General features: G+C 44.1%; 1 protein-coding gene across 1 annotated transcript in view; it reads left to right on the top strand.

Annotated features, from left to right (window-relative positions):
• The first annotated feature begins 585 nt into the window (after positions 1-585).
• The window catches only part of LOC118809008 (zinc finger MIZ domain-containing protein 1-like), a 65,035-nt gene continuing 54,591 nt past the window's right edge, over positions 586-11,029 (top strand). Inside the window, exon 1 of the mRNA XM_036571920.1 lies at positions 586-739. The gene's annotated coding sequence lies outside the window, so the exon portion shown is untranslated. The remainder of the gene's footprint in view (positions 740-11,029) is intronic.

The raw sequence follows: 11,029 nt of genomic DNA, 5'->3' as shown, positions 1-11,029 counted from the left end.
TGCGAACACTGCGCAGCGAGGCTGGCGAAACTGAACATGTTCATGATGCTTCATGCAGGTGGCACACGCCCAACAACACACTGGCTTTGTGCGCCCGCAGTAACCTGTACTCATTGACGTAGGAGCGGCTGCAGGCGGCACTCAGCGGCGCAGTTCAGTGATCTAGAAAAGGTTAACAGTGTTTACAGATTACTTGAAACTCCTTTATTGTGAAAAAAGCGAGGAAAGTTTGATTTTCCATGATTTGGGCCTTTTAACCTGCAACACAAGACACACATCCTGGCACAATCCACTATATCGGAAAAATGCATTGTATTGACTGTTGTATGGAATGTATCGTTACAGCCGTATGTAACGCAGGAGGACAACAAGAGTCTTTTTATTTTGTTCTCTCTCCCTCTCGCTGGTTATCTCCTTCACCCCCCCCCCTTTCTCTCTCTCTCTTTTCCTCTCTGTGGTCTGCTCTCATTCACCCCGGTTTCCTCCCCTCTATCTTTATGGCTCATTTCTCTCTCTCCCTCTCTCTCTCTCTCTCTCTCTCTCTCTCTCTCTCTGTTCCTCTGACAGGAAAGAACTCATTTCCTGAGGTTGCTGTGGATCAGGGCTGCAGAGGAAATCTTCAGCCCTGAGTGTGTGTGCTGTGAGGAGCTGTTGAGTATATAAACCGGACCGTGTCTGACCGGCCCGAGCGCAGACGCCCTGTGTGCCGTTGTGCCTCAGTTTGCTGTGTTGTAACTGGGTGAGGAGTTTCAGCTGAGGTCATTATTTAATGTTTACAGAGTGCGCGCGAGCGTGCGTTAGTGCCGAGTGGCTGTTGATAGGGTGACCGGTTGTTGTCGTGGCGATGAAAGACTTCAGCAGTCAAAGTTTGAACAGTTAACTGTTCTTTTTGGATTTTCTAAGTGAAATTAAGTTCACATCTTCTACAGAGAGCAGATTTAACCCCTTAAAATCGCATACTAAGGCTTATTACTCAGTAACTACAGGGTCTTCAATGCAAACTGGCTGAGCTATTCTAAGATTATAGAGGTGTGTAATAAAACTGGCCAGTTAAGGAGTTAAAGTGGCATTTTTCAGCTAAGTTTAGCAAACATTACAGTCAGGAAGCATTATATCTTATTTCAGTTGTATAATTACAAGGAAGAAATTTAAATATGGTGTTTTCTGCACATTGTAGTTTGACATATTTCAATAAAATAAGACATAGAATGTGCCAAAACTTTTGCACAGGCTACATTTTATGCTTTAAATTTTTTTCCAATGTTAAAACCAGCCCAAAAAAAAAGGCTGTGCATTAAAATTTGCCATAGAATACTATAGAGGACGTGTTAACTTGTTTTCACTTGAACAAAATCATCACAACATGAAATTGACCAGGGGTGCACAGACTTTTGCATGTGACTGTATAAGTGTGAACATGAACATTTAGTGATTATGGGAACACTACTCTGTTTTCCATGAGAAAAAAAAATTGCCTGAAAAAAATAGATTTTATAAGAGAACAAAGCTAATCTTCGTTCTGCAGTGCCCCTAGTGGCCAACTGCAGAACAGAACTCAACCTTATTAATCAATATAATCAAACAAAATACGTTCCACGTAACTGTTATCAGATGAACTAGGACTCTGTCGTCTCTCTGTGTGTGAAATGTTGTCGAGCTGTTAGTGAGCAAAGAGGGGCGAAAGGGGAGGTGTGAGAACCCCCTGCTGTGAAAAACTATTCACACCTCTCCTCAAAGACGGCCGTGAATGACTCACGTGCATCATCAGCAACAAACTAACGAGCAGAACGAGCTTCGCTGAGAAGATAATTAACTCTGATCAGCTCTCAGCTTCATTATTAGAGCGAGACGAAGGAGAAAAAGGTGAGATGAGCTGCTTTTCCACCGTTTACAGGCTTTAACTTCTGTTCGGCGCTGCTGCCATGGTAACACTGAATGATGGCGCAGCGCAGTGGAGAAAAAAGCACATGAATTCCGATCTGAGCATCACATTAAGGTCGCATGGCCACGAATCGGATATGTATCCGATCTAGTGACTCAGGTCGGATTTGAAGAGATCAGATTTGCGTGTCACACAGCCCTGAAAACATCAGATCTGAGTCAAATTAGGGCAACAAATCAGATTTGTGCCACTTCAACCTGGTAATGTGAACATAATGTTGCAGTGCATGCTGGGGACTGTAGTTCATCTCAGGGCTGAGATGGACCACCAAGAATAGAAAATTAACATCATTTCGCGGGCCGAATAGAACTGTATCATAGGCCTGACTGGGCCTGCGGGCCTCGTGTTTGACACATGGGCCCTACACAATAGAAGAATGCTTTTTGGTGCTATATAGAACCATGTTCTCTCAATCTGAAGATCGATTTCACCATGCAAAGAACACTTTAAGCATGCAAACTGTTCTATATAGAACTCATGGCTATTGTATTTGCTAAAGAACGCTTGAAGAACCATCTTTAAAAGTGCAGTGTTCCTAATGTTGGCATGACGTTGACTGCAGCGGGATGACGGGACTTCAGCCGTGTTCTGCCTTGGTGAGTCTGCAGTCAGCGGCCGCTGAATGGTCTATGTTTGCTGTGGTTACTGGCTGTGTTTGCGTTTAACGCGGCAGTTTGAGTCTGTGTAAATTCTTCTGTTTACTCTCCAGCCTGCGATATCAAGATTGCCAGACCTATCTGAGAGAGAGAGAGAGAGAGCGAGAGAGAGAGAGAGAGACATTTGCTCTCTTTGAAATGCGCATGGCCGTAACCTGAGCTGAACAAACAGATTATGATATCTGCGGGAGAATCTGAATGTCTCTCGCTGCAGGTGGGCTCAGAAATACCACAGTGTACAATAGACAATATCATTCTCTGAACACATAATGTACAGTAAACCGGGCTTTACGATACGCTATTATCACGATACTGTCAAGATGCGATTCTATAGTGATACTTTAAAGATTTGAAGTCTCTTTTATTGAAGAAAAACTGAGTGCAGAAAACATCCTTTATTCTTAGGTGTTTAACAAATGCCTTTAATCTGTTTTCAGTACTGTAGGAGAAGGTGATGTCTGGAGTCTCGCACAGTGACTCTTATTGTCATTTTAGAGCAGTATTTCTGATTCCTCCCTGAACCCCCGCGTTCCTATATGTGGAGAAAGTGTATTATACTTATAGCTCTTTTGGTAGTGCCAGTCTGCAGAGCTCTTACTCTTGGTAGTTCCAGTCCTAAGGGCTCTTTTACTTGGTAATTCCAGTATTTAGGGCTTTTACTCTTGATAATGCCAGTTTTAGGGCTGTTACTTTTGGTAATTCGGGTCTTTAGGGCTCTTACTCTTAGTAGTGCCAGTGTTTAAAGCTTTTATTATCGGTAATGCCTGTGTTTAGAACTTTAACTCTTGGTAGTGCCAGTCTTTAGGGCTCTTACTCTTGGTAATTCCAGTCTTTAGAGCTCTTACTCTTGGTAATTCCAGTCTTTAGAGCTCTTACTCTTGGTAATTCCAGTCTTTAGGACTCTTACTCTTGGTAATTCCAGTCTTTAAGGCTTCTACTCTTGGTAATTCCAGTCTTTAGGGCTCTTTTACTTGGTAATTCCAGTTTTTAGGGCTCTTACTCTTGGTAATGCTGGTCTTTAGGGCTCTTACTCTTGGTAATTCCGGTCTTTAGGGCTCTTACTCTTGATAATGCCAGTGTTTAGGGCTCTTGCTTTCAGTATTTCCATTCAGTGAAGCTCTTACTTCTGGTAATGCAAGTCTTTAGGACTCTTACTCTTGGTAGTGTCCGTCTTCAGTGGTCTAACTCTTGGTAATGCCAGTGTTTAGAGCTTTAACTCTTGGTAGTGCCAGTCTTTAGGGCTCTTACTCTTGGTAATTCCGGTCTTTAGGGCTCTTACTCTTGGTAATACCGGTCTTTAGGGCTCTTACTCTTGGTAATTCCGGTCTTTAGGGCTCTTACTCTTGGTAATGCCAGTCTTTAGGGCTCTTAGTCGTGGTAGTGCCAGCTCATAGAGCTCTTAGTCTTGGAGATTTAACTCTTGGTAGTGCCAGTCTTAAGATAGCTCATTCTTCGTAGTGCCGGTCTTTAGAGCTCTTGTTCTCATTAGTGGGAGTCTTTAAGAATATCTTTTGACTGTTAGCCTAGCGATAGGAGTGGTGGTCACGGGTTAAAATCCCAGGACTGTCTGGCCATTTCTGGTAGTGCTCTTGGGAACGGCACTTAACCAGCTTGGCCGTCAACGCTCTGCTGCTAGACTGGGCATAGTTGGGCAGCAAAATGACAATTTAAAACCACAGTCTTTGTGTGTGGAGCGAATGAATTCTGACGTACATGTAACAGTACTAACTGATTGCTAAGTTCCCTGCATTTAGTATTCATTAAATGCTATTTATATATTCATCCAGAGAGAGATAGAGATAGAGAGAGGGAGAGGGATTATATTTAGAGTAATATCCCCCCACCCCCACCCCCACCCCCCCGGGCTTCATCAGTTTCAAACTGGAAAGAAAACCTTTCATACCAAAACAGGCGTACAGTCTCTCTCGTGTGGCTCATCTGTTTAGTTCAACCCCAGAGGGAGAATCACACACACACACACACACACACACACACACACACATGCACACGCATACACACATACAGAATTAGACTCCCCCCCAACACACACATGCAGTTATCAGAGCAGTAAAATGAGTCAGAGTGTGTGTGTGTGGGTGAGGGAGGTCACTGAGGAAACAGTGGAACTTATTTCTCCAGTGTCTGTCTGTCTGTTTGTCTGTCTGTGTTTAGGAGGAAGAGAGCAGGCTAAAATGTAAGTATGGAAAATATATAAGGAGAAGTGCATTTCACTGCTGTCTGGACAAAACCTTGTATCTCCAATTTTGCCGTTTTTCTGTTTTTGACATAATTTGAAAATGCCTGTTGCTCTTTACATTGTGTATAAATTTCATGATGAATGGACCAAAAGAAACGACCCAAAATGACTTGTAAGAAAGTCTGGTTCCATTGACTTACATTAAAAGTCAAGTATGTTTTTTCCTTCTCCTGTAAAGTTACCATTTTGGAGATACGAGGTTTTGTTCCAATAACAGCGACATGTAGAGACAAAGAAAAAAAATTAAGCGACCGAATACCGAATTTACCCAGTTTCCCCTCCTCACCCCAAATGTAGTGGATCAGCCAAGACATGTTTGGTGTCTGAAGTTCGCTTCTTTAGCTTTACACTAGAGCTTTGAGGCTAATATAGCTAACGAGTAGTAATAATAAAAATATGACGGATTCACTCTTATTGAAGTGGAGAACGCAGAACGCTTTCTGCTCAGGGGTCTCATCTCCTCTCAGACTGAAGGGAGCCATCTTCCACTGACAGTCAGAAACTCTGACCTCCTCTTTCAGTTGGATTGTGATTGGTTCCTAGACGCCTCACGGTTCTAAAAATATGGCGCTTTGAAATCGGATTAATCTTTTTGAATCACCCTGTATAATCAATACTCTAAGTGCAATTCGGGTGAAATATCCTTACAGTGTAAATATTTTTTGCTTATTTATTTGTAGTTGTTTATATTTTTAATTTTTGTGAATTGTGTTTATGTGAAGGATAGAGTTTATGAGTGCCTTGCTGTCTCTTTGCTGCTGTAGCACTGGGACTTTTATTAAGAATGATCTAATAAAGGATTATCTTATCTCTTAATTTGTTTTTGTCGCTGTCAGCACAGACGTGAAAATATCGGTTCACGGTTTCTATGAGGAGCATTATTGTTTAAGATTAGCGTTGATTTTGCAATTGAGGCCTAAACATCGAGCCAGACCTTCTTTTGAGTCTGTGTGTGATGTTAATTAGTAAAGATGTACGACGTGGTGTGAAAAACTCCCAATCCGACGCCTCTGACTTTTAAATGACTATTTCAGGCTTTACAGACGACTCACAGCAGCTCACACTCACCGTATTTTAGCCTGTTTATATTCTCCTCACTCAGTAACGACACTTCTTTCAGTTTTAACAACAAGATCACACAGTGCAGCTTTAAACATCCTAACTGTGAAATGATTTCCTATATTAATCTATGTAGTATTACTCCTGTTAAATTCGCTCTTCCAGCTGTTCCTCCTGCTCTGTTCACCCAGCGCAGCAGCCTGTTTGTGTACATGTGTCTGGATGTGCTGCACAGCTGTGGTCACCCTGCTGAGAGCTGGTATGGGGTGTCCTGTTTAAGGACGTATTGAAGAGGAGCTGCGGAGTGTGTTAGTGAGTGTGTGCCGGAGTGAGATGGTTTTTCAGTATTGAGAGTGTCGTATTGGACTGACATGCTCTAGAATATTAGCAGTCATGCAGTTGAGCTTTTGGAACCGTATAAGGCTGATATTAATGATATCATTAATCAGCATCAGAGGAAATCTAACTAAGACAGCAGCGATAACGTCTCTTTAAATATTGTAAACGTGATGCTAATCTATACAACCAAACATATAGTCAGACTCTAGGGCTGCTACTAGCTAATTTCATGAACATGAGGCTTTGTCTGTTCAACACTTTGATATTTAACTAAGAGTGACAGCTGAAAATTCAGTGTTGACAGATATTGACTGTTGGAGTATTAAGTATCGAGGGCTGTGTTGGAGTATTGAGGGCTGTGTTGAGTATTGAGAGCTGCGTTGGAGTATTGAGAGCTGCGTTGGAGTATTGAGGGCTGTGTTGGAGTATTGAGAGCTGTGTTGGAGTATTGAGAGCTGTGTTGGAGTATTGAGAGCTGTGTTGGAGTATTGAGAGCTGTGTTGGAGTATTGAGAGCTGTGTTGGAGTATTGAGAGCTGTGTTGGAGTATTGAGGGCTGTGTTGGAGTATTGAGAGCTGTGTTGGAGTATTGAGGGCTGTGTTGGAGTATTGAGAGCTGTGTTGGAGTATTGAGGGTGTGTTGAGTATTGAGGGCTGTGTTGGAGTATTGAGAGCTGTGTTGGAGTATTGAGGGCTGTGTTGGAGTATTGAGAGCTGTGTTGGAGTATTGAGGGTGGTGTTGTAGTATTGAGGGCTGTGTTGGAGTATTGAGAGCTGTGTTTGAGTATTGAGGGCTGTGTTGGAGTATTGAGAGCTGTGTTGGAGTATTGAGAGCTGTGTTGTAGTATTGAGAGCTGTGTTGGAGTATTGAGGGTGGTGTTGTAGTATTGAGGGCTGTGTTGGAGTATTGAGGGCTGTGTTGGAGTATTGAGGGTGGTGTTGGAGTATTGAGGGCTGTGTTGGAGTATTGAGAGCTGTGTTGGAGTATTGAGAGCTGTGTTGTAGTATTGAGGGCTGTATTGGAGTATTGAGGGCTGTGTTGGAGTATTGAGGGCAGTGTTGGAGTATTGAGAGCTGTGTTGGAGTATTGAGGGCTGTGTTGGAGTATTCAGAGCTGTGTTTGAGTATTGAGGGCTGTGTTGTAGTATTGAGGGCTGTGTTGTAGTATTGAGGGCTGTGTTGGAGTATTGAGGGCTGTGTTGGAGTATTGAGGGCTGTGTTGTAGTATTGAGAGCTGTGTTGGAGTATTGAGGGCTGTGTTGGAGTATTGAGAGCTGTGTTGGAGTATTTAGGGCTGTGTTGGAGTATTCAGAGCTGTGTTTGAGTATTGAGGGCTGTGTTGGAGTACTGAGAGCTGTGTTGGAGTATTGAGAGCTGTGTTGTAGTATTGAGAGCTGTGTTGGAGTATTGAGGGTGGTGTTGTAGTATTGAGGGCTGTGTTGGAGTATTGAGAGCTGTGTTGGAGTATTGAGGGCTGTGTTGGAGTATTGAGGGCTGTGTTGGAGTATTGAGGGTGGTGTTGTAGTATTGAGGGCTGTGTTGGAGTATTGAGAGCTGTGTTGGAGTATTGAGAGCTGTGTTGGAGTATTGAGGGCTGTGTTGGAGTATTGAGGGCTGTATTGGAGTATTGAGGGCTGTGTTGGAGTATTGAGGGCTGTGTTGGAGTATTGAGAGCTGTGTTGGAGTATTGAGGGCTGTGTTGGAGTATTCAGAGCTGTGTTTGAGTATTGAGGGCTGTGTTGTAGTATTGAGGGCTGTGTTGGAGTATTGAGGGCTGTGTTGGAGTATTGAGGGCTGTGTTGGAGTATTGAGAGCTGTGTTGGAGTATTGAGGGCTGTGTTTGAGTATTGAGAGCTGTGTTGGAGTATTGAGGGCTGTGTTGGAGTATTGAGAGCTGTGTTGGAGTATTGAGGGCTGTGTTGGAGTATTCAGAGCTGTGTTGGAGTATTGAGAGCTGTGTTGTAGTATTGAGAGCTGTGTTGGAGTATTGAGGGTGGTGTTGTAGTATTGAGGGCTGTGTTGGAGTATTGAGAGCTGTGTTGGAGTATTGAGGGCTGTGTTGGAGTATTGAGGGCTGTGTTGGAGTATTGAGGGTGGTGTTGTAGTATTGAGGGCTGTGTTGGAGTATTGAGGGCTGTGTTGGAGTATTGAGAGCTGTGTTGGAGTATTGAGGGCTGTGTTGGAGTATTGAGGGCTGTGTTGGAGTATTGAGAGCTGTGTTGGAGTATTGAGAGCTGTGTTGGAGTATTGAGGGTGGTGTTGTAGTATTGAGGGCTGTGTTGGAGTATTGAGGGCTGTGTTGGAGTATTGAGAGCTGTGTTGGAGTATTGAGGGCTGTGTTGGAGTATTGAGGGCTGTGTTGGAGTATTGAGAGCTGTGTTGGAGTATTGAGAGCTGTGTTGTAGTATTAAGGGCTGTGTTGGACTATTGAGGGCTGTGTTGGACTATTGAGGGCTGTGTTGGACTATTGAGAGCTGTGTTGGAGTATTGAGAGCTGTGTTGGAGTATTGAGGGCTGTGTTGGAGTATTGAGGGCTGTGTTGTAGTATTGAGAGCTGTGTTGGAGTATTGAGGGCTGTGTTTGAGTATTGAGGGCTGTGTTGGAGTATTGAGAGCTGTGTTGGAGTATTGAGGGCTGTGTTGTAGTATTGAGAGCTGTGTTGGAGTATTGAGGGCTGTGTTGGGCTGTTGAGAGCTGTGTTGTAGTATTGAGGGCTGTGTTGTATTGAGAGCTGTGTTGGAGTATTGAGAGCTGTGTTAGAGTATTGAGAGCTGTGTTGGAGTATTGAGGGCTGTGTTTGAGTATTGAGGGCTGTGTTGGAGTATTGAGAGCTGTGTTGGAGTATTGAGGGCTGTGTTGTAGTATTGAGGGCTGTGTTGGAGTATTGAGGGCTGTGTTGGAGTATTGAGGGCTGTGTTGAGTATTGAGAGCTGTGTTGGAGTATTGAGGGCTGTGTTTGAGTATTGAGAGCTGTGTTGGAGTATTGAGGGCTGTGTTGGAGTATTGAGAGCTGTGTTGGAGTATTGAGGGCTGTGTTGGAGTATTGAGAGCTGTGTTGGAGTATTGAGAGCTGTGTTGGAGTATTCAGAGCTGTGTTTGAGTATTGAGGGCTGTGTTGGAGTATTGAGAGCTGTGTTGGAGTATTGAGAGCTGTGTTGTAGTATTGAGAGCTGTGTTGGAGTATTGAGGGTGGTGTTGTAGTATTGAGGGCTGTGTTGGAGTATTGAGAGCTGTGTTGGAGTATTGAGGGCTGTGTTGGAGTATTGAGGGCTGTGTTGGAGTATTGAGGGTGGTGTTGTAGTATTGAGGGCTGTGTTGGAGTATTGAGGGCTGTGTTGGAGTATTGAGAGCTGTGTTGGAGTGTTGAGGGCTGTGTTGGAGTATTGAGGGCTGTGTTGGAGTATTGAGGGCTGTGTTGGAGTATTGAGAGCTGTGTTGGAGTATTGAGAGCTGTGTTGTAGTATTAAGGGCTGTGTTGGACTATTGAGGGCTGTGTTGGACTATTGAGAGCTGTGTTGGAGTATTCAGAGCTGTGTTGGAGTATTGAGGGCTGTGTTGGAGTATTGAGGGCTGTATTGTAGTATTGAGAGCTGTGTCGGAGTATTGGGGGCTGTGTCGTAGTATTGAGGGCTGTGTTGGAGTATTGAGAGCTGTGTTGGAGTATTGAGGGCTGTGTTGTAGTATTGAGAGCTGTGTTGGAGTATTGAGGGCTGTGTTGGAGTATTGAGGGCTGTGTTGGAGTATTGAGGGCTGTGTTGTAGTATTGAGGGCTGTGTTGGGCTGTTGAGAGCTGTGTTGTAGTATTGAGGGCTGTGTTGTATTGAGAGCTGTGTTGGAGTATTGAGAGCTGTGTTGGAGTATTGAGAGCTGTGTTGGAGTATTGAGGGCTGTGTTTGAGTATTGAGGGCTGTGTTGGAGTATTGAGAGCTGTGTTGGAGTATTGAGGGCTGTGTTGTAGTATTGAGGGCTGTGTTGGAGTATTGAGGGCTGTGTTGGAGTATTGAGAGCTGTGTTGGAGTATTGAGAGCTGTGTTGGAGTATTGAGGGCTGTGTTGGACTATTGAGGGCTGTGTTGGACTATTGAGAGCTGTGTTGGAGTATTCAGAGCTGTGTTGGAGTATTGAGGGCTGTGTTGGAGTATTGAGGGCTGTGTTGTAGTATTGAGAGCTGTGTCGGAGTATTGAGGGCTGTGTCGTAGTATTGAGGGCTGTGTTGGACTATTGAGAGCTGTGTTGGAGTATTGAGGGCTGTGTTGTAGTATTGAGAGCTGTGTTGGAGTATTGAGGGCTGTGTTGTAGTATTGAGGGCTGTGTTGGGCTGTTGAGAGCTGTGTTGTAGTATTGAGGGCTGTGTTGTATTGAGAGCTGTGTTGTAGTATTGAGAGCTGTGTTGGAGTATTGAGGGCTGTGTTGTATTGAGGGCTGCGTTGGAGTATTGAGGGCTGTGTTGGAGTATTGAGAGCCGTGTTGGAGTATTGAGAGCTGTGTTGGAGTATTGAGAGCTATGTTGGAGTATTGAGGGCTGTGTCGTGGTATTGAGGGCTGTGTTGGAGTATTGAGAGCTGTGTTGGAGTATCGAGAGCTGTGTTGTAGTATTGAGGGCTGTGTTGGAGTATTGAGGGCTGTGTTGGAGTATTGAGGGCTGTGTTGGAGTATTGAGGGCTGTGTTGTAGTATTGAGAGCTGTGTTGGAGTATTGAGGGCTGTGTCGTAGTATTGAGGGCTGTGTTGGAGTATTGAGAGCTGTGTTGGAGTATTGAGGGCTGTGTTGTAGTATTG

Source organism: Colossoma macropomum, unplaced genomic scaffold, assembly GCF_904425465.1.
Source record: "Colossoma macropomum unplaced genomic scaffold, Colossoma_macropomum, whole genome shotgun sequence".
NCBI lineage: Eukaryota > Metazoa > Chordata > Actinopteri > Characiformes > Serrasalmidae > Colossoma > Colossoma macropomum.
Note: the sequence above shows the minus strand (reverse complement) of the source record. Positions and strands in the feature narration are given on the sequence as shown.